This window comes from Megascapheus bottae, chromosome 1 (assembly GCF_031878675.1).
Source record: "Megascapheus bottae isolate mThoBot1 chromosome 1, mThoBot2.hap1, whole genome shotgun sequence".
NCBI classification, from domain to species: Eukaryota; Metazoa; Chordata; class Mammalia; order Rodentia; family Geomyidae; genus Megascapheus; species Megascapheus bottae.
The window spans coordinates 9938210-9966112 of record NC_143509.1 but is presented as its reverse complement, the minus strand read 5'-3'; the positions used below and the strand labels follow the sequence as shown (position 1 = coordinate 9966112).

At 39.7% G+C, this 27903-nt stretch overlaps 1 pseudogene; it reads right to left on the bottom strand.

Moving 5' to 3' along the window:
• LOC150068342 (olfactory receptor 7E24-like) overlaps positions 1 to 27903 on the bottom strand; it is a 58666-nt pseudogene that overhangs the window by 14985 nt on the left and 15778 nt on the right.

Genomic DNA, 27903 nt, shown 5'->3' with positions numbered 1-27903 from the left:
ATGTAACCCTTTTACTAATTACAATAAAAAATGTAAATGTTAAAAAAAATAAAGGAAATGCAAATAAAAACAACCATAAGATACCACCTTACCCCAACAAGAATGGCCAGGATTTTGAACTCAGACAATGACAGTTGCTGGCAGGGTTGTGGAGAAAAAGGAACCCTGCTGGTCGGATTGTAAACTAGTTCAGCCACTCTGGAAAGCAGTGTGGAGGTTTCTTAAAGAACTGAAAATAGACCTTCCCATGATCCCGCCATACCACTTCTGGGCATCTATCCTGAACAGCATGACCCAGGATATTATAAAGACACCTGCTCAGCTATGTTCATCTCTGCACTATTCACAATAGACAGGCGATGGAAACAGTCCAGATGCCCTACTGCAGATGAATGGATACAGAAAATGTGGTATATAAACACAATGGAATTCTACATAGCCAACAGACAAGATAAAATAATGGCATTCACAGGGAAGTGGATGAATCTAGAGCGAATCATGCTGAGTGAGACAAGTCAAGACCTAAGGAACAAAAAAGCGCATGGTATCCTTGATATGCGGCTGTTAAATCCAAAGAGTACAAGAGCGAGGAATCAATAACTGCATACCCAAAGCTATGGACATGGTAATGGAAATACAACCGTAACTATATAGACATAAAAACCTATGACTCTATAGTCACAATGTTTTATTTCATAAATTGATATGTTTCTATGACATACAAACCCTTAGCCTAATTTTGATTAAGTTGTAAATACTAAGTCCCAGAGATTGTAATTAGAGAGTCCCTCCTTGAACAATTGTTTGTTAAAATTGTCATTTAAAATATGATGTAAACATAAGCCATATAATTAATCATTGTTGTTCTTAAGGTACTATGTTATCTCTCACCACTTCTGCTGTCCCTTCGTTATGTCATATTGTTACACTATCTCACTTTGTTACGTGATATATCTGATATATTCGTATTTGGTTAACTGAAATTGGATAGGGAATGGGGGAATACAAGATGAGGGGTGGGGGAGGGGGGGAGGGAAATGGGGACCAAGACATGTGAAAGGGTATCAATGTATCCGAATTAATACACCATTTATCTGACAAATATCATGTAATCCTATTAATTATAATAAAAATATATGAAAAAAACATACAATCAAAAAATTTCCCCTATCTAAATGAGGGTTTTTATTCGTCCATATGCAACATCACTGTGTCTGGTTTTACTTCTCAACGTTTTTGATCCAATAAAATGGATTCTGAATTTTTGTATTGAACATGCTCCTGCATTGTTCTATCTGCAAAGGATTTTTCTGTGTAAAAAGGGTCTTTTATTCATCCATATGCAACTTCAAGTATCTGATTTTATTTCATTGCAGTCTTTGATCCACTATAGTGGAGACTGAATTTTGCGTTGAACTTCCTTCTGCTTTGATGACCTGCTAAGAATTGTTCTGTCTGAACTGCATATGTTATTCTTCCCTATACAACTTCAGTGCATCTGCATTCTCTCATTCAAAGTCTTTGATCCAGTACAATGGAGACTGGGTTTTTGCATTGGACTTGGTCCGAATGGATTTGTCTGCTAAGAATTTTTCGGTCTAAACGTTGTCTTTTATTCTTGCATATACCACTTCGGTCAATCTGGTTTCACTACAAGTTCTTTGATCCAGTGTAATGGAGATGTGATTTTTCAGTTGAGCTTGGTGCTGTAGGGCTCTATCTCTTAAGAATTATTCTGTCTAAACAGAGTTTTTTATTCTTCCATATGCAACTTGAGTGTATATCATCTTATTTCTTCGTGGTCTTTGATCCAGTAAAATGGACATGGGATTTTCGGTTGCACTTCATCCTGCATTTTTCTGTCTACTAAGAATTCTGTTGAAAGGCGGTCTTTAGTTTTCCAAATTCAACTTTAGTGTATCTGCTTTTACCTCTTCGAGGTATTTGATCCAGTATAATTTAGACTTGATTATTGCCTTGAATTTTCACATGAATTGTCCTATCTGCTAAATATTGTTCATTCTAAACCTGGTCTTTTATTCCCCCATATGCAACTTCAGTGTGTCTGGTTTTACTTTTTCGAGGTCTTTTTAATCCAGTATATGGGAGACTGGATTTTTGCGTTGAACTTCCTCCTGCATTGTTCTACCTGCTAGGATTTGGTCTGTCTAAACAGAGTCTTTTATTCTGCCCTGTGCAACTTCAGTGTGTCTGCTTTTACTTCTTCCAGGTCGTTGATCCAGTATAATGGAAACTGGATTTTTGCGTCGAACTTCCTCTGGCATTGTTCTTTCTGCTAAGAATTGTTCGGTCTCAACGCTGTCATTTATTTATGCATGTGCAACTTCAGTGTTTCTGCTTTTACTTCTTCGACGTCTTTGATGCAGTATTATGGAGACCTAATTTTTGTATTGAACTTCGTGTTGCATTGTTCTATCTGCAAAGAATTGCACTGTCTAAACTGGGTCGTTTATTCTTCCCTTTGCAACTTTAGTGTATCTGCTTTAACTTATTCGATATCTTTGATCCGGTATAATGAAGACTGTTTTTGTGCGTTGAACTTCCTCCTGCATTGTTCTATCTTCTAAGTATTGTTCTGTCTAAACAGGGTCTTTTATTCTTCCATATGCAACTTCAGTATATCTGATTTTACTTCTTCGAGTCCTTTTATCCAGTGTAATGTAGACTGAATTTTTGCATTGATCTTTGTCCTGCATTGTTCTATCTGCTAGGAATTGTTCTGACTAAACGGAGTTTTTAATTCGTCCCTGTGCAACTTCAGTGTACCTGCTTTCACTTAATTGAGGCCTTTGATCAAGTAAAGTGGAGACTGAATTTTTGTATTCAACTTCGGCCTGCATTGTTCTATCTGTTAAGAATTGCTCGATCTAAATGGGGGTTTTTATTCATCCATATGCCACTTCAGTTTGTCTGGTTTTACTTCTCAACGTTTTGGATCCATATAATGGAATCTGACTTTTTGCATTGAACATCCTCCTGCATTGTTCTCTCTGCAACGGATTTTTCTGTGTAAAAAGGGTCTTTTATTCATCCATATGCAACTTCAAGTATCTGATTTTATTTTGTTGCAGTCTTTGATCCTCTATAGTGGAGACTGAATTTTTGCCTTGAACTTACTTCTGCACTGATGATCTGCTAAGAATTGTTCTGTCTAAACTGCATCTGTCTAAAAGTGTCTAAAATTGTTCTGCCTAAACTGTTCTGTCTAAAACTTCTGGGAATTCACAAAAAAAACAATATTTTCAGATTGCGACTTGTGTTCAGAAATGCTGCCCTGACTTACGTGGTGTTTACTCAAAAACAAAACCCAATTCCAGGAAAGTTTCATAATTCTTTTAAGAAAATAAGATAAACTTGATGGATGCTGAATTTATTTTCATTGGGATAATACTTTTCTACAAAGGGGTGGGAGTGAACGAGTTTCTCTCTTTGTCCCTTTTTTCCTTGGGCCAGATCTTGGACTTGAACTGAGATCCAGACTGCTGTCCTTGAGCTTTCTTTTGCTCAAAATTGCTGCTCTACCATTCAAACCAAAGTTAAACCCCTGTTTTTTTATGGTTAATTGTAAATAAGCGTCAATGGACTTTTCTGCCTTGGTTGGCTTTGAACCACAATCCTCAGATCTCATCCTCCTGGATAGCTAGAATTACAGCTGTGCGCCATCAGTGCCCAGCTTCTCATTCTCTATTTTTGAAGACTAGATTGCAACTCAGTGTTATTATACACTCTTAGACCTTTGCTTTCTAAGGCTGTATATCTCTACAGTAGTAGCAAACAGGAATTTGAGAGAAGAGCAACCAAAAACAGAGTTCAAGACATTCACGATATGTCACCATGGAGAATGATTTCAGACTATTCGGTATCAGGTGTATACATAGCTTTTGTTGTCCACTTAATTTTCCTAAAATATGTTCTTGTTTCAATAGGTGTCCAAGCAAGAGAGAGGCAGATAATTTTACCCCAGTCTCAGAGTTCCATCTCCTAAGTCTCTCTGAGAATCCAGATCTGCAGCCCATCCTCTGTAGGATGTTTCTGTCTCTATTACTTGATCATTGTGCTCAGAAGTCTTCCTGAGTCTGCAGTGATCCCCAGGCAGTGAGGGGATTAAGATCTTGTCATAAACTTGCAGTTGGTGACTGAAGTTCCAATGAGCACATTCATCTTTGTGGGAGAGGAATGGTCTAAGAGAGGCCATCGAAGCCTTGTTTTCTTCTTGAGGCATGCTTTCAATTCTTCACAGTCCTTCCATATCTGAAGTGTTTTGACACTTCCTGGGTCCATAATTGCTGAAGGAATCTCTGATCATTCAGGTTTGCCCCAGACTTCAAGGTACTCTGTGGGCTTTGTTTTGTTTTTGCCAGTCTTGGGGCTTAAAGTCAGGGCCTGAGCACACTGCCTGAGCTTCTTTTGCACTGGGATACCACTACCACTTGAGCCCCAACAGCACTTCCTGCTTTTTCAGAATCAAAGAATAGTACCCAGGTCTTCTGGCATGCTAGTCAAGCACAACTCCACCTGCTAAACTCTCGGCCCTAGCATGTGCTTTTAGAGGATCTCTTTCTGAAAGAAAGCAGGGCGGGTTTGGGCGGTGGAAGTCAGGAATGGTGGAAGAAAGGAAAACAAAAGTCCTCTGCTGCCAACTGCATAGAAAGTATAGAAAGTCCAGGATAAAATGCATAATGAACAAGTCTTAGAGGAAACTTGCTGTGACAATAATTTAACTAATGAAATGAATAATAACTTATTGTTGAAAGAATTCCTGAAATTCTACTGAGTTATGGCTGTCAAAATAGCACAGAATCTTTAAGCATTACAGGCAACAGGTAACATTCACCTTAAGGTTTCTTGCTTACACAATGGGATGTATCTCTCTGAACCTTCGAAGAGAAATTCTCTCTGATCTTCTTGAGAATCTGTATCACGTCTTGCCTTTATTACAAGTACCACATGCACAGAAAAAAATACAGAAGTTGTACTGTGGCTCAAGTGTTAGAGCTCTAGCCTAGAGAGAGACAGTGCCCTGTACCTGAGTAGAACTCAGTAAGTCAAAAAAAAAGAACAAAGAATTTTTTTAAAAGACAATATCACTTGGTGGCAAAATTGTAGCCCAGGATCCCTGCACTGGAGGCCAAGATGGAGAAGACCTCCATAGCCACCATCACCTTCCCCTTGGCACTGTAGTAGACAAGCAGGGAGGTGAGCCACACACTGCAGAACACCAGCATGCTGAAGGTCATGAACTTGGCCTCATGGAAGGTTCCTGGCCAGAAAAGCCACTGTGAAGCTGGCCAGGCACAGTAGAAGGCAGTGAGGGACCCCCTGTTGAACTGAAGCCCGAGGTGTCTCCTGTAGGCTGGGCACAAAAGTGTAGACCATCAACAGTAACCTCCAACTCCTCCACCCTCCCAATACCCATGGTTAGGGTGTGCTCTGCTGTGGGAAGGTTGATTCTGGTCAGGTAGAAAGCAGGCTGAGTAGGGGGATTGGATTTTCTTCTGAGCTAGTTTACACAGCCTATCTGGCTCTTTTTCTGGGTCTGTGTTGGATGTTCGACAGAATGAAGTAGGGGACATGAGAACGGCTCACACAACCACCCACTCACTGTCCAGCACTGTAGGAGACAGGAAAGAGAAGCTGGGCTTAGCGGGATCTGTGCTGCTGGCTCAAGAGCTGGTGATGTGATGAGCTGAGTTGGATGATGGGCAGTGTCTAGAAAACACCTACTAGGTTGAACCCTCTACGTGAAAACAGTGTGGTGAGGACACAGGTGGTCCCTTTAGACGTGTTAGGCCCCCAGAAGTGGTGCCATTGGCTGTGGAAGTGCTCATCTGTGTGTTCCTCCTCTTCCCTCTGTCCCTTCTCCCAGTGCTTTCAGGGACAGGAAGTGCTGGTTTCTCCAGCAGCGTGGGGGTGAACTGCATGGCTCCAGTGTGTCTCTACCACCTCACAGGCTGAAGCCCACACTGAGGTCCATAGCCTGTGTCTCCTGCCTTTCTATCAATTATCTATCCATGGATATACTTAAATGTTTTAAACTCTTTTATTTACCAAATAATTTTAATGTTTTTATATTGCTGTCTCTAGTTATTTGTTAATTTATTTCTTGGGCTCTGGTCCTGGTACTTAACAGAGTGTATTAGGCTGTCCAAATCTAGAAATTAGTTTTTATCTACCAATCCAGAATTGAATTCTTACAATATATTTTGGGAAATTCATATCACAGGGAATATTTGGTTAGGCCATAATACACACACACACACACACACACACACACACACACACAATCATTTTGTCTTTCTCTTTATCTCTCTGTGTCTTTGACTCAAATGATGTACTGTCTACTCAGTGGGCCTCTGGTTAGGGGAAAGTAATTAAATGTGTTCAAAACACAGGAAAGGATACATGACCTTTGGCTCCAGTTAGCAATCCTAGCTCCTCAGGAAATGGCAATCTGAAGTTCATGTTTCCAACAAGGCTGTGCGAGAAGTGCAGGGGCCTGTTTTCCCTAATAAAGTAAGCTCCTCAAAATTCATGCCCTCTCCAAAAAATTGAGGGAATGAGAAGTTTGACTCAGTGGTAAAGCACCATCCTTAAGCAAGGAAACCTCAGCAACAACTAATTTTCTACTGCAAAGATTTACTTACTCATTGATCTGTCCATAGGTGAGAGTGGTGTGTTAAAGTCACCGACAACCACTGTGTTTCTATCTATGTACGGTTTCAGTGTAAGTAATGTTTGCTTGATGAAGTTCGGAGCTCCGGGACCCTCAAAACATTAAATAAGTAAAGTTCAAACTTTTTTACATTTATATTCTTACAGAATCTACCTTCCCACAACAGTATGTCATCCTTCTGTGTTATGGAAATAAGCCTGTCAGGAACAGCCCAGTAGTTTGCCTTCATAAATAAGCCTAAATAACCTCCTGTGGCCCAGTGCATACAAAGCAGTGGTTTGGACCTAATAAAATCATAACTGGCTTCCTTGTGCATGGCTTATCACAAGTGCAGGATTTGTGGAAGCTTAATATCAGAGCCAAGCCATACCATTTCTTTTGAATATTTGTCAGTGACATAGGTGTACTTTTAGTTGCTTTTAGTGTCGCTTGCATTTTCCTCTTCTATCTTCAGGATTTTCTATCTGTCCTGTGAATTTCATAAAGTCAGTCTGGTTAAATAACTGTTTGAAAACATATTTTAATTATTCAGCAAAAAGGAAGGCTGGAGATGTAGTTGAAATGAGCAAACAAGAGCTGAACAAATGAGATATAATGAGGAGATCCTGAATTTAATTCCTGGTATTAGACAGAAAACCCCACTGGTGTTCTCATTCCTTTCCATGTCAATCCATGAAATTGTAATTGTGCCTAGATTCATACTTAGAACAGCACAGATATAAGGATCAGAAAAGTACTACCTGTCTATATTCATAACTAGAAACTTTACAAATAGTTTCTGTGCATGTGTGTCGATGGTGAGCATGCGACTATGCATGATACAGGAGTTTCTTCAATCTCCAAGTGCGGGGCTGCCAATACTTGGACCAAGCCGATGTCCCTTACTCTTGGTTTTTCTTCAAGTGAAATTGGGATTAAAACTCAACTTTCTGTCCAAGGAACCACTCAAATCCCTGTAGATTATGTAATGGATTGCTGTTTCACTGCTTCCTCCAGCTCACTCATGCATTACGAGACCCCCATATCACAGAGTTTATGTACCCACAAAATCAAGCAGCCTAGAACCAAATGTAGGTGCCAGTGGATTAGGTTTGCCTATCCTCACGTAATTTCACTAGGATACAAGATTTTCAATTTTCTTTGAAATATAATATGGAAGAAAGGGAAGGAAGGAATTACACTGTCCCGAATGAAATGCACTCTTTACTTGAATTAGATAATGGTAGCCCATCTACATATCACCTTTAAAAATAACAAAATGCATTACAGGAAACAATTAGGGGACTAAGTTATAAGTCTAAAATAACTCAAAACCAAAGGGCAGGAAGCAGGATATCTTGCTACCAATTAGAAAGTTATGATTTCAAAGTCTGCTTATAAAGAAAAAAATGTCTGTTTCTGCCCAATTTTATTGAGCTTAATTGTCTATATTACAAACTTGCCTCTCAATCCTTGCTAAATTCTTTGCTGGGCCCACCTTCTGCAGATGTTCATCATTCTTTACAAAGTAACAATTTGAATATTAAAATCATACATTCCTCCTTTAGGAATCTATCCTGATTTAGCCAGGAGCTTTCTAAGAATGGATTGTACTAATGAAACTAGAATAATCAGGTATTCAAACAGGTAGAATTTATCAGATTATATACTCAAGTTTTTTGCTTGTGCAAAAACTACATAACAAATAAACTTCCTACCTGCTGTGTCAGCTCGTGGTTTGTACAACCTGCTCAGGGCACTTTTGAGGTCATTGTTCCTCAGGCTGTAGATGAAGGGGTTCAGGAGAGGAGTGACCACTGTGTACATTGCTGAGGACACAGCGCTGCCCCTGGGAGAATGTGACAGAGGTTACTCAAAGTAGATCCTCATTGAGGTCCCAAAGAATAAGCAGACCACTGACAGGTGAGTGCCACATGTGGAGAAGGCTTTGTACATCCCACTTGAAGATGACATTGTCAGCACTGAAGAAATAATCTTGTAATAGGAGAAAAGGATCCCTAACATAAGAAGGAAACAGAAAATGTTACCAATAATATATTTAAATAAATTATCAGTGAGTGTGAGGAAAGTTCCAGGACTTGAGAGGGTCATAGAAGAAACTTGGGATTTCCACATCCTTGAAATCAGTCTTCTGTAATGCCATCCACATGTGCATCTGTACATCCAAGAAACTGGTGACAAATGATAGCAGAACCCAATGAGACACAGAGACAAGGGTTCATGATGAGAGGGTAATTCAGGAGGTGACAGATGGCCACAAATCGGTCATAGGCCATCACACTAAGAAGCAAAACTTCCATACAAACATAAGTAAGAAAAAGAAACACCTGGATGAGTCAGTCCGCATAGGAGATGGCTTTGCTGTGAGTCTGGATGTCCACGACCATCTTGGGGAGGGTGGTGGAGGTGAAGCCAATGTCGGCTAAGGAGAGGATGGAGAAAAAGAAGTACATGGGGGTATGGAGGTGGAGATCATAGGTGACAGCCAAGATGATGAGCAGATTTCTGAGCACAGTGATCAGGTGCGTGGACAGAAAGAGTCCAAATAGCATGGGTTGTAGCTCGGGGTCATATGAGAATGCCAGGAGATAAAATTCTGAGATGTGTGTGTTAGATTGCACAGCTCTGCATTAATTGGAAACCTTCAATGAAAAGAGAGATCAATACAAAATGAAGAAGTCAGAATTCCACAATGATTTTGAACTCAAATATTCATAGTTGATATTGACATTCTGTTCCACTTTTTTCAGTTGTGACCAACACAATCATCCTAGATATTTTATGTCTCATATATTCCTATTTATATATTCATTGTAGATACTCAAGCATGTTAGAACATTGTAGGCAGTGTTTTCTGATCAGAGAAAATACATATTATTCTTCATTACAGGGTAATTCACAGCAGTAATTTTTTTTTAATCTGTGAAATTCATTTTCATCCAATGTGCGTGCAAGCTCCCATCCTTGTTTTCCCTCTCTCTCTCTCCCTCCCTCCCTCCTGCCCCTTCTTCTCCCCCCATCCCCATATGGATCCTAGTAGCTTGACTCTGAGCTTGGATACAGGCCTTGAGGTTTTCCTGCCCAAAGGAAAGCTCAAACTTTTGAGTAAGAATCTCAACTTTTGGCTTCCTGGAAGCTAATTGAAGATGAGAGCTCACAGGTTTTGCTGCCTATGCTGGCTTTGAACTTCTACCTACAGAGCTCAGCCTGTTAAGTAGCTAGGATTCCAGGCATGAAGCCCCAGGACTGGGACTGAAGTATACTTAAAAAAACATGAATTCTTAAGTCTCCATCATATAAATAAATCAAGATCTCTAATATGATACCTGCTTCTTCCTGAAGTATTTTCAGGAATTGAGGAATTTGCTGACAATGTAGCAAGGGATTCCTGAGATTTAGGCAATTTTTGTTGACATTAAGTAATTGGATTTCTTCCTTTACAATCATCTTCTGATTATTGCACTTCCTATACTAGTTTCCAGCTTTGACCCCTGCAGCTCTGTTTTGTGTTTAGTCAATAATCCCCTAAACAAGAATCTGGTATTCTTTTCCTCGAAGTCAGAGAGAAATGAAACACATACCCAGGTTCTCACTGGGGGCATAACAAGATTTTTCACAAATCACTTGCCAGTTTTTAATATTCAATATATTCAGTGACAATAGACAAATAGAAAGTTAGATTCACGCTGTTTTTTTAATCTAACCATCTACCACCACTTACATACGAATAGTTTGTTCAGTCATATTCTATTAGATAACAAGGCAGACTATAGGAAAACAGTAAGAAATTTTAGGTACGACTCCTGTGAGCTTCAGCAGAACAATGAAGTAACTTACATTCTTCACTACTGCTATTCCTTGGTCTGCTCTTACAGAATACCAAGCTGCTGGCTTGTCTTCATTATGCAAAAACAGTACTTGCAGTTGTTTTGCTCTTTAGTTAAGACATTAGACTGTGTATCAAGACAAGAAGGAAAACTCTAAATCACCAGGAAGCTTGCAGAAAGCACGCTTGTATGAATATTGTGGTACAATCTACACACTTGGTTGTGTTGCTTCTCTGTTGGGTCATGTCCATGAAGTACAGATGAAAAGATTGTCCCATGTCTGAAGTGTATGAAAACCTCAGGCTCAATCCTCACAGTTGACCATGAATAGGACAACACAGGAGAATTGCATTGAATATATATAGGGAGATGTCAGCGGACTGGCTGGTAATAGGCTCTTCTATGATTGTGGATGCACAATTCACAGAGCTCACAATTTGCCAAACTGGTGCCTAATGCATCATCTCTAGGGAACCACTAACTTGGATGGCGGGTGAGGAAGAACAACGGTCTAAAAGAATAGTTTTGAAGCATGTCTTTTGATAAACAAAGCTGTTCTAGTCTATGCATAGATGACATAATGCAATGTATGGCTAATTATAGGCTATACAGGAAGGGCATTCTGCCTTGTAAACCCTTTGGACAGTTCCCAGACAATTCAGAAAAGAAATAACTAGAATATGAGTGTCTTGAATAGGGGACTACCATGAAGGAATGGATCACAGTGAACACAGAGGGGAGAATTTTGTCACAATACTCAATGTTCATGTATAAAAGGAAGTGTGGATATTAATGTGGCAGTTGGGGGAGGGAAGAGGAAATATTTTGGAAGGTGTGTTTGGGTTTAAGATGCATTGTACATGTACATGAATGTCTTAAATGGAAAGTTCTGTCCACAAACAAGTGAAGAATTCATGTCTCAAAAAAGAGGCTTCACTGGTGGCTCAAATCTGATATCCTAGCTATGCAGGATGCTGTGAGTGGAATATCAGGTTTTAAGCCAGCATGGGCAGGGAAGTCTGTGAGACTCTGATCTCCAATAGACTACTCAGCAATGGCTGGAAGTGGCACTGTGGCTCATTGAGTGGAGCACTGGACTTGAGCCTAAAAGCTCATGGGCAGTGTCTAATCCCTGCGTTCAACCACAAGGACTGGCACAAAAATGTCAAAAACAGAATGTAACTTATATTTAACTCTCATCAACGACTCCTGTGAAATGCAATTTTTAAATAAATGTCAGTTAAATGCACGTGATGGTATGCTATAGCAGATTACAGAAGTGACATCAGGGTTCAGAGAGCCTCCCCAAAATTAAAACAATAAATGATGAGACACAGTTTTCATATGATTTATCTTAGGCTGTTTCATTTGTTTCAACCATATTCTACATGCCAATGAACCTTCTGTTATGTGAGAGAGTGTAAAATTGCAAGGAAAGGTCATTTATTATTTTTCTTTCCTGACCCAAAACACTAACAGCCAGGCACTGTTGGTCAACGGGTGCTATCCTAGCTACTGTAAGGGGGCAATCTCATGTTTGTGTTTTGAGGTCAGCCACAGCTGAAATCCCATAAAACTGTTATTTTCAACTAAACACACACACAATCGATGAAAGCCCAAGACAGAGCCCAGGCACCGAGATCAAGCTTTCACCTAACAATACTATTTGCAACACATTTCTAACTTTGTTCCTATTCTTCCTATTTGAGGTACTGATGGATACAAGCTAGAAATGTATTTTGGAGGTCAACAGTGATTTTTTCCTTCTTCTCAAGGCTAGCATTCTACAACTTGGGTCACGGGCAACTTCAGGACTTTTCTGTTTATGTGGTACTGAGGAATCAAACCCTAGGCCACATTCCCTGCCTGTCAGAAGAAATTTTTAAGAGTTGTGACATGAAACACATATGTTTATGTTGACATATATACCTAATTACTTCCCCCTTCCATCTTCTTTTGGGGCAGTTCTAGGGCTTGACTCAGGGTCTGGGCACTGTGCCAGAGCTTTCTTTTTGCAAGAGCTAGTGCTCTACCACTTAAGCCAACATCTGCACTTTCAGCCTCTTTGGTAGTTTAGTGGAGATGAGAGTTTCATAGATTTCCCTGCCCAGGCTTTCTTCCAAACTCACTCTTTAGATCTCAGCCTCCTGAGTATATAGGAATACCGGCGAGAGCCACCAGTGCTGGCTTACCAACTTTTTTCCATATATTTTTATTGTAATTAATAGAAGGGTTACATTCTATTTACCAGACAGGAGGTGCATTAATTCACATACATTGATACCCTTTCTCATGTCTTGGTCCCCATTTCCCTCCCCCCACCCCCACCCCTCATCTTGTTTTCCCCCCTTCCCTATCCAGTTTCAAATAACCACATACAAATATATCCAATATGTCAGATAACAAGGTGAGATACTGTAACAATATGAGATAACGAATGGACAGCAAAAGAGATGAGAGATAACATAGTACATTAAGGACAACAATCACTCATTATATGGCTTTTGTTTCTATATCCTAGAGGTCCTTTCATTGACACTATCCATTTCTTAAAATCTGATAATGGCCTATACAGCCTGCAAGCACCAACTCAAAAATGATCTCTTCTACGAGGTCTTTCTCCTCCTACCAGCCAGAAAAATCCATAATTCCTTTGGAGTTTCATTTTTATACCTATTGTGTGTAGCAACAGAGACAGATATGACTGTGTTTCACATGTCTTCTCTTATTTCATCTTGAAGCAATGTTAACAGATTGGATAATTATGTTCGTGATGTTTGTGGGAAATTAAAGCAAAATTTCTTTTTTTTCATATAAAAAGGGGAATTTATTGGGGAAGTACATAGTGAACTGACCGCCCAGGGACAAAGTGTAGACTCAGGAGCTGACACTGTGACCCCGAGTGGCTCTCATGCTGGTTTTTTAATATATATATTTTTGTAATTAATAAAAGGGTTACAGGATATTTCCCAGATAGAAGGTGCATTAATTCACATACATTGGTAACATTTCACATGTCTTGGTACCCATTACAATCTCCCCACCCCCCCACCCCTCTTGGTTTTCCCCCCTTCTCTATCCAATTTCAAATAACCAAATAGAAATAAATTCAATATATAAGATAACAAAGTAAGGTACTGTAACAATATGAGATACCCAAGGGACAGCAAAGGAGATGAGAGATAACATAGTACATTAAGGACAATAATTATTCATTATATGGCTTTTGTTTCAATATCCTGGAGGTCCTTTCAATTAGCTTCATACTATAAGGCCTTATGTATCATGGTTTTGCTCTATTGCAGATCTCTCCTTGTAGAGCCCAAGGTTTCTACTGATTATGACAAATGAGGGAAACCATTGAGCCTAAGTTCCTTTGAGTCTGGCTTACTTCACTTAATATGATTTTTTCTAAGTCTTTCAATTTCCTAACAAATAGGGCGATGTCGTTCTTTCTGGCAGCAGCATAGAATTCCACTGTGTATAAATACCACAAATTGTTGATCCACTCATCAACTGAGGGACATCTAGGTTGGTTCCATATCTTTGCTATGGTGAATAATGCTGCAATGAACATTGTTGTGCTTTTGGATTTAGTATGCCCTAGGTTCTGGATGGTTGGGTAAATGCCAAGTAGTTGAATTGCTGGGTCACAGGGGAGTTCTATGTTTAGCCTTTTGAGGCACTGCCATACTTCTTTCCATAGTGGTGGAATGAGTTTGCACTCCCACCAACAGTGTAGTAGTGATCTCTCCTGGCCACATCCCCTCCAGCATATGTTGTTATTCATTTTCCTGATCCTGGCCATTCTAACTGGAGTGAGGTGTAATCTTAGAGTTGTTTTGATTTGCATTTCTTTTATGACCAGAGATGTTGAGCATTTCTTCATGTGTCTATAGGCCATTCTTGTTTCTTCTTCAGACAAGACTCTCTTTAAGTCTTTGGCCCATTTTTCAATGGGATGGTTGTTACTTTGGAGATTAGTTTTGGAGTGATTAAATTTTTTGAGTTCTTGATATATTTTAGATATGAGGCCTTTGTCCGTTGTTTGGTTAGTGAAGATCTTCTCCCACTCTGTAGGCTTCCTAATTAATTTACTAGCTATATCCTTTGCCATACAAAAGCTCTGAAGTTTAATGCAGTCCCACTTATCCAGCCTTTCTCTGATTTGTTGAGATTCTTGGTCCTTATTAAGGAAGTTTCAACCTGTTCCAAGGATGCCTAGTGTATCTCCTATTCCTTCTTGTAAAGTTTTCAGTGTGTCAGCTATTACCTCCAGGTCTTTGATCCATTTGGAGTTAATTCTAGTGCAGGGTGACAAAGAAGAATACAAGTTTAGTTTCCTGCAGGTGCTTAACCAGTTCTGCCAGCACAACTTGTTGGAGAGGCTGTCTTTCTTCCATTCTATTTGTTTGGCTCCCTTGTCAAAGATTAGGTGGCCATAGGTTTGTGGTTTAATATCTGGGTCCTCAGTTCTATTCCATTGGTCTTCAGGCCTGTTCTTGTGCCAGTACCAAGCTGTTTTGAGAATTATAGCCCTGTAATAGAGTCTAAAGTTTGGAATTGATATTCCTCCAGAGCTGTTCTTTCTGTTAAGAAGTTTTTTTGCTATACGGGGTCTTTTATTATTCCATATGAAATTTTGAATTGCCTCTTCTATTCCTTTAAAGAATGCGATTAAGATATTGATGGGTATTGCGTTGAATTTGTAGATAGCCCTTGGCAAGATTGTCATTTTCACAATATTGATTCTTCCAATCCAGGAGCATGGGAGGTTTTTCCATTTCCTTATTTCTGCTTTAATTTGCTTTTTTAGGAGTTTAAAGTTTTCATCAAAAATGTCCTTTACATTCTTAGTTAAGCTAATTCCTAGGTACTTTAATTTCTTTGAGGCTATTGTGAAAGGAGTTGCTTTCCTAATTGTTGCCTCGTTCCTCTCACTGTTGGCCTAAAGGAAGGTAGTTGATTTTTCAGTGTTGATTTTATAGCCTGCTACTCTTCCAAAGTTTTGAATCAGCTCAAGGAGCTTGGGAGTAGAGTCTACAGGATTCTTTGAATACAGAATCATGTCATCTGCAAAGAGGGATAGCTTTACTTCCTCTTTCCCTACTTGGATGCCTTTATGCTTGTTTCTTCTTTATTGCACTGGCCAGGAATTCTAATATTATGTTAAAGAGGAGTGGAGAGAGTGGGCATCCTTGTCTCATTCCTGATTTTAGAGAGAATGCCTTTAGATTTTCACCATTAAGAGTAATACTGGCAGTGGGTTTGTCATACACAGCCTTTATTACATTGAGGAATGATCCATGGATTCCTAGTTTCTCCAGAGCTTTTAACATAAAGGGGTGTTGGATCTTGTCAAAAGCCTTTTCCGCATCTATTGAGACAATCATGTGATTTTTGTCCTTGCTCCTGTTGATGTGTTCAATTATGTAAACTGATTTGCGTATGTTGAACCAGCTTTGCCTCCCTGTGATGAATCCAGTTTGATCATAGTGTATAATTTTTTTGATGAGTTATTGTAGACGGTTGGCCAGTATTTTGTTAAGAAGTTTTGCATCGATGTTCATCTAAGAAATAGGTCTATAGTTCTCTTTCTTTGATGAATCTCTGTCTGGTTTGGGGATGAGAGTTATACTGGCTTCATAGAATGAGTTTGGTAAAGAACCTTCATTTTCAATTTCATTGAAGAGCTTGAGGAGCATTGATGTGAGCTTTGTTTTAAAGACCTTATTGAATTCAGCTGTGAATCCATCTAGCCCTGGACTTTTTTTGGGTAGAAGTTATCTAATTGCCATTTCTATTTCAGAGCTTGAAATTGGCCTGTTGATTTGGGTTAGTTTTTCTTGGTTCAGGGTGGGTATGTTAATATTGACTAGGAATTCATCCATTTCTTCTAGATTCTCAAATTTGTTGGTGTAAAGGTTTGAGAAGTATTCCGTCATGATATTCTGGGTCTTGCTGATTTCTGTCGAGATATGACCATTTTCATCTGCGATTTTGTTTATTTCGATATGCTCTCTTCTTTTTTTGGTAAGATTTGCTAAGGGTTTGTCAGTTTTGTTAATTCTTTCAAGGAACCAACACCAACTCCTTCTTTTGTTGATTCTTTCTATAGTTTTTTGGATTCCAAATCATTGAATTATGCTTTGATTTTAATAATTTGCTTTCTTCTACTGGGATTAGGGTTGCTTTGTTGCTCTTTTCCAGGAGCTTAAGGTGAGACATTAACTTGTTGGTTTGCAATTTTTCCAACTTGTTGTTGTAGGCACTCAGCGCTATAAATTTTCCTCTGAGTAGTGCCTTTGCTGTGTCCCAAAGGAGTTGGTATTTTGTGTGCTCCTTATTGTTAAATTTCATAAACTGTTGGATTTCTGTTCTGATCTCTTCGATGACCCATTGGTGATTCAACAATGTGTTGTTCAGTCTCCATGAGTTACAGGGTTTTCGTTGGTGGAGATGTGTGTTCAGTTCTAATTTAATGCCTTTGTGGTCTGAGAGCGTGCAGGGAATAATTTCAGTGTTTCTGAATCTGTACAGGTTTGTTTTATGGCCTAAGATGTGGTCTATTTTGGAAAATGTTCCATGTGCTGCTGAGAAAAATATATTGTGTTGTTGCTCGGTGGAATATTCTGCAGATATCTGTTAGATCTAGGTGGTCTATATAGTTGTTCAGTTCTAAGGTTTCTCTTTGAGTTTTTGCCTTGTTGATCCGTCCGTAGGTGAGAGTGGTGTGTTAAAGTCACCAACAATCACTGTGTTTCCATCTATGTACGGATTCTTTGTAAGTAAAGTTTGCTTGATGAAGTTCTGAGCTCCAGGATTGGGTGTGTTAACATTTAGGATCATTATGTCTTCCTGGAGGAAAGATCTCTTTAGTAGTATGTAGTAACCTTCTTTGTCTTTTCTTACTAATTTTAGTTTGAAGTCTATTTTATCTGATATGAGGATGGCAACTCCAGCCTGTTTAGGGGGGCCATTAGCTTGATAGAGTTTATTCCAACCTCTCACTTTCAAAAGATGATTGTTTTTTGGGTAAGATGTGTGTCTTGAAGACAGGAGAACAATGAGTCTTGATTTTTGATCCAACTAGACAACCTATGCCATTTTATTGGAGAGTTAAGTCCATTGATATTGACAGTTAGGATTGAGAGATATTTATTAGTTCCTACCATTTTTAAAAGCTTTTGTTATGGCCTGTGTCTTGACAGTTCTTTTGGTCCTTAGATGGTATCCTGTTTAGGTGCCATTTCTTTCTCTATATTGCATTTATTTTGGTTTTCTATGTATAGAACAACTTTGAGAATTCTCTGTAGTGTTGGGTTTGTTGCGACATATTGTTGCATGTTTTCCCTGGAATGCAATGTTTTTATTGTTTCCTCAGTTATGAATGAGAGCTTAGCTGGGTACAGTATTCTTGGTTGGTAATTATTTGATCTTTTTTTCTTTTTTTTTTGCCTGTTCTGGGCTTTAGCTCAGGGCCTGAGCACTGTCCTTGGACTTTCTCAAGGCTAGAGCTCTACCACTTGAGCCTCAGCACCACTTCTGGCTTCTTTTCTATGTATGTGGTACCGAGGAATTGATCCCGGGTCTTCATGCATGCTAGGTGACCACTTTAACCACTAGGCCAAACTCCCTGCCCCTGGTTGGTAATTATTTGACTTAAGGACATGACATATATGCTTCCAGTCACTTCTTGCGTGCATGGTCTCTGCTGAGAAATCTGGGGTTATTCTTATTGGTTTACCTTTATAGGTCATTGGTCCCTTTCCCTGGCTGCCTTTAGGATCCTTTCTTTGGTTTCTATTGATCCAGTTCGGATTACAATGTGGCGGTGGGATGTCCTTTTCTGGTCAGGTCTGTTTGGGGTTGTAAAAGCTTCCTGTATCTGGATGGGCCTGCCCTTCTGGATATTTGGGAAATTCTCTGAGATGATTCCCTGAAGTATATTTCCAATACCATTGACCATCCTCAATACCAATTAGCCTTAAATTTGGCTTCCTAATTGTATCTTGGACCTCCTGAAGCACTTTCTCATATTTCCTAGATTTGGATTGACTCATTTTCTGTTCTTTCTCTATAATAACTAAATTATCTTCAGCCCCAGTAATTCTCTCCTCTGCATTGTCTAACCTGCTATCAAAGCTATCTACTTTATTTTTCATCTCTCTTGCTTCTAATTGCTCTTTTTTGATGCCTTGCATCTGTTCTTTTAAATCATGTATGGAGTTATTTGGCTCCTTTATTTCCATTTGAGTGGTTAGCTCAGTAGCTTTATTTTCTTTGCACATTTGCTTGAGTTGTGTCACCTTTTTATTTGTGGATTCTATGAATTCATCTATCTTTCTTTGAAAAACCTTTATTATGGCCTCCTTTATGGCTTCTTCTTTTTCACTTATCACCTTGTTTACGGTTTCCTCTTGTTTAGCTATGGCTTCCTCCCTATCTCTTTCTTTATATTTTCATATTTTTCATTAATGATGTTTATCAATTGCATTTGTATAGCACTTGGAAGACTCTCCTCTAGGTTTGCCAGTGACTGTTCCATTGTCTATTTACATTGGGTTGGGGATGTTGTTATTTGATTTGACATTTTTCTTGAGTTTCTTGTTCTGCCCATTTGAAAATGGGAGCAAGATTAGTACTAAACACGATTATAGTTTTTCAGATATAACCAACCTTGATATGGACTGGTGGAGGATGCATGTGGCTGTGTGGGTGTGGCTGAGGATGAGCAAGGAGCAGAGGAAGCAGTAGATGTGGAAGATCAGCTGGATGTAACTGAGATCCTGGTTACTGCCTTGGTGCTTGACAAATACCCCAAGACCAGCAGAGGTGACTGCAGAGCAGTGGAAAACCAGGCAGAGCAGAGCTATTTCCATGCAGTCTTAATAAACTAGAAGCTCTTTGCTTTCAATACAGAGCTCTTTCTCTCAGTGTTGGTAAACTGATTTTGTGGACAGCTCACACACCGGTCCATGTTTGGTGAGGAGTGAGAATCACTATTAGTCTGTGTTTTGTATTTCTCTTTCTTCTCATCCACATCTGCTGAAGGAGCTCATTTTTTTTAAAGACAATTTTTTATTGTAATTAGTAAAAGAGTTACATGATATTTGCCAGATAGATGGTGCATTAATTCACATACATTGATACACTTTCACATGTCATGGTACCCATTACCCTCCCCTCCACACACTCCACCCGTCTTGGTATTCCCCCCTTCCCTATCAAATTTCAAATAACCAAATACAAATAAATTCAATATATCAGAAAACAGAGTGAGATATTTTTATTGTAATTAATAGAAGGGTTACATGTTATTTGCCAGATAAATGGTGCCTTAATTCCCACACATTGATACCCTTTCACATGTCATGGTCCCCATTTCCCTTCCCCCCCTCCCTAACCCCTCATCTTGTTTTCCCTCCGTTCCCTATGCAATTTCAGATAACCAAATACAATTATATCCGCTATATCAGAAACAAAGTGAGATAGTATAACAATATGAGATAACCAAGGGACAGTAGAAGTAATGAGAGAGAACATAGTACCTTAAGAACAACAATGATTAATTATAAGGCGTATGTTACTTCATATTTTAAATGACAAGTTTAGCAAACAATTGTTCAAGGAGGATATCTCCAATTACACCCTCTGGGACTTAGTTTTTAGAACTTAATCAAAATTAGGCTAACAGTTTGTATGTCATAGAAACATATCAGTTTATGAAATGAAACATTATGATTATAGAGTCATAGGTTTTTTGTCTATATAGTTATGTTTGTATTTCCATTACCATGTCCATTGCTTTGGGTAAGCAGTTATTGAGCCCTCGCTCTGGTATACTTTGGATTTAATAACTGCATATTAAGGATACCATGCGCCTTTTGTTCCTTAGGTCTTGACTTGTCTCACTCAGCATGATTCGCTCTAGATTCATCCACTTCCCTGCGAATGCCAGTATTTTATCTTGTCTGTTGGCTATGTAGAATTCCACTGTGTATATATACCACATTTTCTGTATCCATTCATCTGCAGTAGAGCATCTGGATTGTTTCCATCGCCTGGCTATGGTGAATAGTGCAGAGATGAACATAGCTGAGCTTGTGTCTTTATAATATCCTGGGTCATCCTGTTCAGGATAGATGCCCAGAAGTGGTATGGCGGGATCATACGGAATGTCTATGTTCAGTTCTTTAAGGAACCTCCACACTGCTTTCCAGAGTGGCTGAATTAGTTTACAATCCCACCAGCAGTGCAGTAGGGTTCCTTTTTCTCCACAACCCCGCCAGCAACTGTCATTGTCTGAGTTCAAAACCTTGGCCATTCTTGTTGGGGTAAGGTGGTATCTTATGGTTGTTTTTATTTGAATTTCCTTTATGACCATAGATGATAAATATTTTCTCATATGTTTTTCCGCCATTTTAATCTCTTCTTCTGATAGGTCTCTCTTTAGTTCCCTTGCCCATTTAATGAATGGTTTATTGGGTTTTCGAGGATTAGTTTCTTGAGTTCCCTGTAGATATTGGATATTAAGCATTTGTCAGACGTATTGTTGGTGAATATCTTTTCCCAGTTGGTTGGCTGTCTCTCTACTTTTGCAACTATGTTTTTATCTGTACAGAAACTTTTTATTTTTAGGTAGTCCCATTTATCGAGTCTCTCTCCAATCTGTTGTGACCCTGGCATTCTGTTCAGGAATCTTTGGCCTGTTCCTATGAGTTCCAGTGTCTATCCTACTTTATCATGTAGCAGTTTCACAGTTTCCGGTCTGACGTTGAGGGCTTTGATCCACTTTGAGTTAATGCTTATGCATGGCAAAAGGTTAGGGTCAATTTTTATTTTTCTGCATATGGCTGCCCAGTTTTCCAGCACCAATAGTTGAATAGACTGTGTTTGTTCCATTGTATATCTTTGGCTCCTTTGTCAAATACAAGTTGCCTATAGTTATGTGGTTCTATTTCTGGGTCTTCTATTCTGTTCCATTAATCTTCTGGTCTGTTTTTGTGCCAGTACCAAGAAGTTTTTTTTTACTATGGCTCTATAGTAGAGTTTGAAGTCTGGTATTGTAATACCACCAGGATTGCTCTTTTTGCCTAGAATTGTTTTGGCTATTCTAGGTCTTTTCTTGTTCCATATGAATCTTTGGATTATATCTTTAATTTCCATAAAGAATGTCTTTGGGATTTTGATGGGGATTGCATTGAATTTGTATATCAGTTTTGGCAATATAGCCATTTTCACTATGTTGATTCTCCCTAGCCATGAGCATGGGATGTCTTCCATTTCTTTTTTCTTTTTTTTTTGATTGTTTGTCTTTTTTTATTGTAATTAGTAAAAGGGTTACATGATATTTGCCAGATAGAAGGTGCATTAATTCACATACATTGATACCCTTTCACATGTCTTGGTACCCGTTTCCCTCCCCCCCACATCCCCCACCCATCTTGGTTTTCCCCCCTTCCCTATCAAATTTCCAATATCGAAATACAAATAAATTCAATATATCAGATAACAAAGTGAGATACTATACCAATATGAGATAACCAAGGGACAGCAAAGGAGATGAGAGACAACATAGTACATGAAGGACAACAATCATTTATTATATGGCTTTTGTTTCACTATCCTGGAGGTCCTTTCAATTAGCTTCACATTATATGGCCTTATGTATCAAGATTTTGCTCTATTGCAAATCTCTGCTAGTAGAGCCCAAGGTTTCTACTGATTATGACGAATGAGGGAAACCATTGAGCCTAAGTTCCTTTGAGTCTGGCTTACTTCACTTAATAAGATTTTTTCTAAGTCTTTCCATTTCGTAACAAATGGGGTGATGTCATTATTTCTGACAGCAGCATAGAATTCCATTGTGTACAAATACCACAACTTGTTGATTCACTCATCAACTGAGGGACATCTAGGTTGGTTCCATATCTTTGCTATGGTGAATAGTGCTGCAATGAACATTGTTGTGCTAGTGGGTTTAGTATGTCCTTGTTTCTGGGTGGTTGGGTAAATGCCAAGTAGTGGAATTGCTGGGTCATAGGGGAGTTCTATGTTTAGCCTTTTGAGGCACTGCCACACTGCTTTCCATAGTGGTTGGACGAGTTTGCACTCCCACCAATAGTATAGTAGTGATCCCTCCTGGCCACATCCCCTCCAGCATCTGTTGTCATTCGTTTTCCTGATCCTGGCCATTCTAGCTGGAGTGAGATGGAATCTTAGAGTTGTTTTGATTTGCATTTCTTTTATGACCAGAGATGTTGAGCAATTCTTCATGTGTCTATAAGCCATTTTGTTTCTTCTTCAGAGAAGACTCTCTTTAAGTCTTTGGCCCATTTTTTAATGGGATGGTTGTTACTTTGGAGGTTAGTTTTGGAGTGATTCAATTTTTTGAGTTGTTGATATATTTTAGATATGAGGCCTTTGTCCGTTGTTTCGTTGGTGAGATGTCTTCCGTTTCTTAGTGTCCTCTTTAATTTCTTTCATTAGGCTTTTATAATTTTCATTGAATAATTCCTTTACATCTTTGGTTAAGTATATTCCTAAGTATTTTATTCTTTTGGGGCCAATTGCGAATGGGATCATTTTCTTGATTTGGCCTTCTGTTTTTGCATTGTTGGTGTAAAAGAAGGCTACTAACTTCTGAAGGTTGATTTTGTATCCTGCCACTTTGCTAAAGTGGTTTATTAATTCTAGTAGTTTGGGAGTGGAATTTGTTGGGTCACTCAATTAGAGGATCATGTTGTTTGTGAATGAGGATAGTTTAATTTCTTCTTTCCCTATGTGGATCCCTTTAATGTCCTTTTCTTGTCTTATTGCTCTCGCTAAGGGTTCCAGCACTATATTGAAGAGAAGTGAAGAGAGTGGGCATCCCTGCCTAGTTCCTGATTTTAAGGTGAATGGTTCCAGCCTTTCACCATTTACTATAATACTGGCTGTAAGTTTTTCATATATGGCTTTCACTATTTTGAGGAATGTAGCACTTATTCCTAATTTTTCTTGTGTTTTCAACATGAATGAATGTTGTATTTTGTCAAATGCCTTCTCTGCGTCCAGAGAAATTATCATATGATTCTTATCTTTAGCTCTATTGATATGATGTATTACATTGATTGATTTGCGAATGTTAAACCAGCCTTGCATTTGTGGGATGAAGCCCACTTGATCATAGTGTATGATTTTTTTAATTTGTTTCTGGATTCTGTTGGCTAATATTTTATTCAGCAGTTTTGCATCTGTGTTCATTAGAGAGATGGGTCTGTAGTTTTCTTTTTTGTTGGGCCTTTCCCTGGTTTGGGGATGAGAGTAATATTAGCTTCATAAAATGAGTTTGGTGTTGCTCCTTCTGTTTCTATTTCTCGGAAGAGTTTCAAGAGTATACATGTTAATTCATCTTTAAATGTCTTGTAGAATTCCGCAGTGAAACCATCTGGATCTGGGCTTTTTTTGGTTGGCATTTCCCTGATTGCTTCCACAATTTCGTTGTAAGAAATTGGTCTGTTCAATTTGTTTACCTCATCGTTGTTCAGTGTGGGTAGCCTATATTTATTTAAGAAATCATCCATTTCTACTAGATTTTCTTGTTTCTTTGAATATAGGCCCTGGTAATACCTATTCATTATGGACTGGATTTCTTGGGAATCAGTTGTGATTGTTCCCGTGGGGTCTCTAATCTTGTTTATTTGAGTCTTCCCTTTCCTTTTTTTTGATTAATCTTGCCAACGGTCTGTCAATTTTGTTGACTCTTTCAAAGAAGCAACTTTTTGATTTATCAATTTTGTGTATAGTAGATCTTATTTCAATCTCTGAAATTTCTGATTTTATTTTTGTTATTTCTGTCCTTCTAGCTGTTTTAGAATTAACTTTTTCTTGCTCCTCTAGGTGTTTCAGTTTTTTTAAGGTTATTTAGTGCTCTTCTTCTATCTTTTTAAAATGCACTCATAGTGGGATAACTTTGCCTCTTTGAACTGCCTTTGCTGTGTCCCATAAGTTTCTTTGTGATGTTTCTTGATTGTCATTACATTCAAGGAAGTTTTTAATTTCATTTCTGATCTGATCTGTTAGCCAGGAGTTATTGAGAAGTGTGTTGTTCAGTTTCCATGTGATTGAATGTTTTTTGACTTTGACTGCATTGTTCAGAATTAGTCTGACTCCACTGTGGTCTGATAGGATGCATGGGATTATATCAGACATCTTGTATCTGCTTAAGTTTTCTGTATGAACTATTATATGATCTATTTTGGAGTGTGTTCCATGTGCTGCTGAGGAAAATGTAAAAAGTTTCGCCGTTTGGTGGAAGACTCTGTGTATCTGTTAAGCCCAGCTGGACTATGGTGTCATTTAAGTCGTTGGTGTCTTTGCTTAACTTTTGTTGAGTTGACCTGTCATTTCTTGAGAGTGGAGTATTGAGGTCACTGACAATGATTGTGTTTGAGTCTATCTTGTTCTGTAGTTCTAAAAGAGTTTGTTTGATGAATTTGAGTGCTCCCGTGTTGGGGGAGTAGATGTTTATAACTGTAATATTATGGGCATGGATTGTACCCTTTACTAATATATAATGGCCGTCTCTATCTTTGTGTACTGATTTTACTGAGAAGTTAATTTTATCAGAGATTAAGATTGCTACTCCTGCTTTTTTGCATGGTGCATTGGAGTGGAAAATCGTTTCCAGCCTTTCACTTGGAATTTGTTTCTGTCTTTGGCAGTGAGGTGTGTCTCTTGGAGGCAACATATGGACGGGTGGTGTTTCTTAATCAACTCTGCTGCTCTGTGTCTTGATTGGATTGTTCAACCCGTTTACATTTAGAGAGATTATGGAGAAGTGGTCAGTGTCCATTGTTGTTATTTATTTTTACTTCTAAGTTTCTTTCTCTTTTTTCCCTTTTGTGTTTAGTGAATTATAGATGTTTGCTTCTTGATGGGGGTTCTTGATGTTCTACAATTTGTTGTCGGTTAATTAGTATTTTTTGTAACGCTGGTTTAGTGTGCACGTATTCATAAACTTCTCTTTGGAGTGAAATATTCTTGTTTCTCCCTCAAATGTAAATGCTAGTTTTGCTGGATATATCAGTCTCGGTTGGCAGTTGTTGGTCTTCAGAATATCAATGATGTTATTCCAAGATTTTCTTGCATGTAGGGTTTGCGTGGAGAGATCTGCTGTAATTCAAATGTTCTTCCCATTATAATATAGCTCCTTCTTTGTTTTTGCAGCATTTAACATCAATTCCTTGGTATTCGGGTCTAATGTCTTTACTATGATATGTCTAGGTAAGTTCCTTCTAGGATCTTGCCTGCTTGGGGTCCTGAAACCTTCAATAATGTGAGTATTTTCCCTTTTGAAGTTGGGGAGGTTCTCTGCTATGATTTTGGTGAATAAAGGTTGCATACCTTTGTCCTGGAATTCGGCCCCCTCCTCAATCCCTATTATACGAAGATTAGACTTCTTTGCTGCATCTGCCAGTTCCTGGAGCTCTCTCTGGTAGATTCTGACTGATTTTTCCAAGGTGGCGATTCTCTCTTCCAGCTCTTCTGTTTTGTTTTCCATTTCTGATGTTCTATTCTCTATCTCAGTCAGTCTGCTGCTTAATGCCTCCATTTTTGCTTGAAGTGTGGACGCTGAGCTAATCATGTCTGCTCTGAAGGTATTAATCTTTTCTTCCATTTCTCTTTTGAATTTGAAGAGCTCTTGGGAGATTTCCGGCTTATGTTCCTGGAATTGTTTTTGGAATTCTATTTTAATCTGTTTAGTCATGTTCACAATCATCTCCTTGAATAGGGTCATGTTTCATGTCTCTTCAGGTGTCATTTCTTGGGATGGTGACATCTTTCTCGTCCCTTCGCTCTTGTTGCCTTTTGAGCTTTGCGTGGGACTTCGATTATTTATGTATGTCGTCATTCTTCTTTGAGCTCTCCTCGGCATGGAGAACTGTTGTTGTAGTTCTCTCTGTGGTCAGTAGGTAGCGGTCTTTGCTTGGATTTCGACTGTGGTTCTGGGAGTATGTAAATACCTGTGGTTCTGAGCCAAATTGATTCCTCTGCTGACTAGGTCACAGTTTGCCGTTTTTGTAGGTGTTCGGTTGATTCCCAGCAGCTGTGTGCTGCTGTACGACTAGCTCTCAGCCCAGCCAGTGGCTTCACAGTGGGCCATGGGATGGATATGCGATCTTCCATCTCAGCGTCCTGGGCAGATGGTTGGTTTTCCTGTGCTGCTTCTAGGGGCGGGCCCCCAGCCAAGGGTTTGGGGTTTGGGAGTTTCAAGGGGCCCTCAGCAGGACCTGTGGCTGTCTGCTCTGTTCCCAGGGGTGGGGCACAGCTGAGGACATGTGCTCCAAGTGCGGAGCCGTGCCTTTCTGATTCTCAGAAGGCTAGCTTGGCTGCTGGTGGGTCCTTCAGTTCCCTGCTGCTTTGTCAGAGAGTCTGTGACTGTGGGGGGCCCCTCAGTGCTGTCTCACTCAGGATTCCCAGCTGGAGAATACCCGGCTCAAGATTTGAGGGGGACAGGTGCTGGCTCCTATTTTCCCATACACCCCACCCGCTATTGTAAGTCAGGGACACAGTGCTCACTGCTCTCCAGACCCAGTGGCCTGGGAGAGGAACCAGGTTGGCGGGTAGGAGCTGGGACACCCCTGCCTCCCCTGGTGGGGTGCTGGGTCTTGGCATAGCCCGCCTGTCAGTCTCCAGTCAGAGGCCTGGGAGAGGAACTTGGTGGGTGGGTGGGGTCTGGGACACTTCTGCCTGCCTGGTGGGGTGCTGAGTCTTAGGGCCTCCCACCTGTCAATCTCCAGTCATTGGCCTGGGGGAGGGGGCTGTTGAGGGAAGGGACAGGATTCTAAATTCCTTGCCCCCCTGCTCCTGCTCTTCTCAGGTGGGGTGGAGGGGTCTGAATTAAGTTCTATGGCTTGGCACCCACTCTGTGTTTGGGGGCCCGCTGCAGTACTCACGCCTCTGTGTTCGTCTGTGGGTGCTGCAAGGTGTTGGAGAATCCTTCACTCCCCTCGGATCTCCCCCGCCGCTTGTGGTCCGCATCTGGGTTCCGTTGCTTACTGTTCTGGTTCTGCGTCTGAGTTCTGCTGCTTCTATGGCTTGCTGACCCGGTTGCCCTGCCTGGCACTACCTGGCCCAGCTCCCTCCCCTGTCGCCCCCAGCCATTTTTCTTGGCTCTGAGCCAGCGCGGTGGGGGAGGGGTTCTCGCGTTCCAAATTCTTTGAGAAAGTTAGATGTGAGCTTTATCTGGATTTCTTTTCCAGTTTGGGTCTTTTTCCCTTGCTTCTTGAGTTTGTTGTTGTGGATTTCTTAAGGTAATTGATTCGTGGGACTAGCTGGTTCTCTCTTTTTGTGAGAGAGAGCTAGGCAGCGTCCCTCTTGTCTCGACGCCATCTT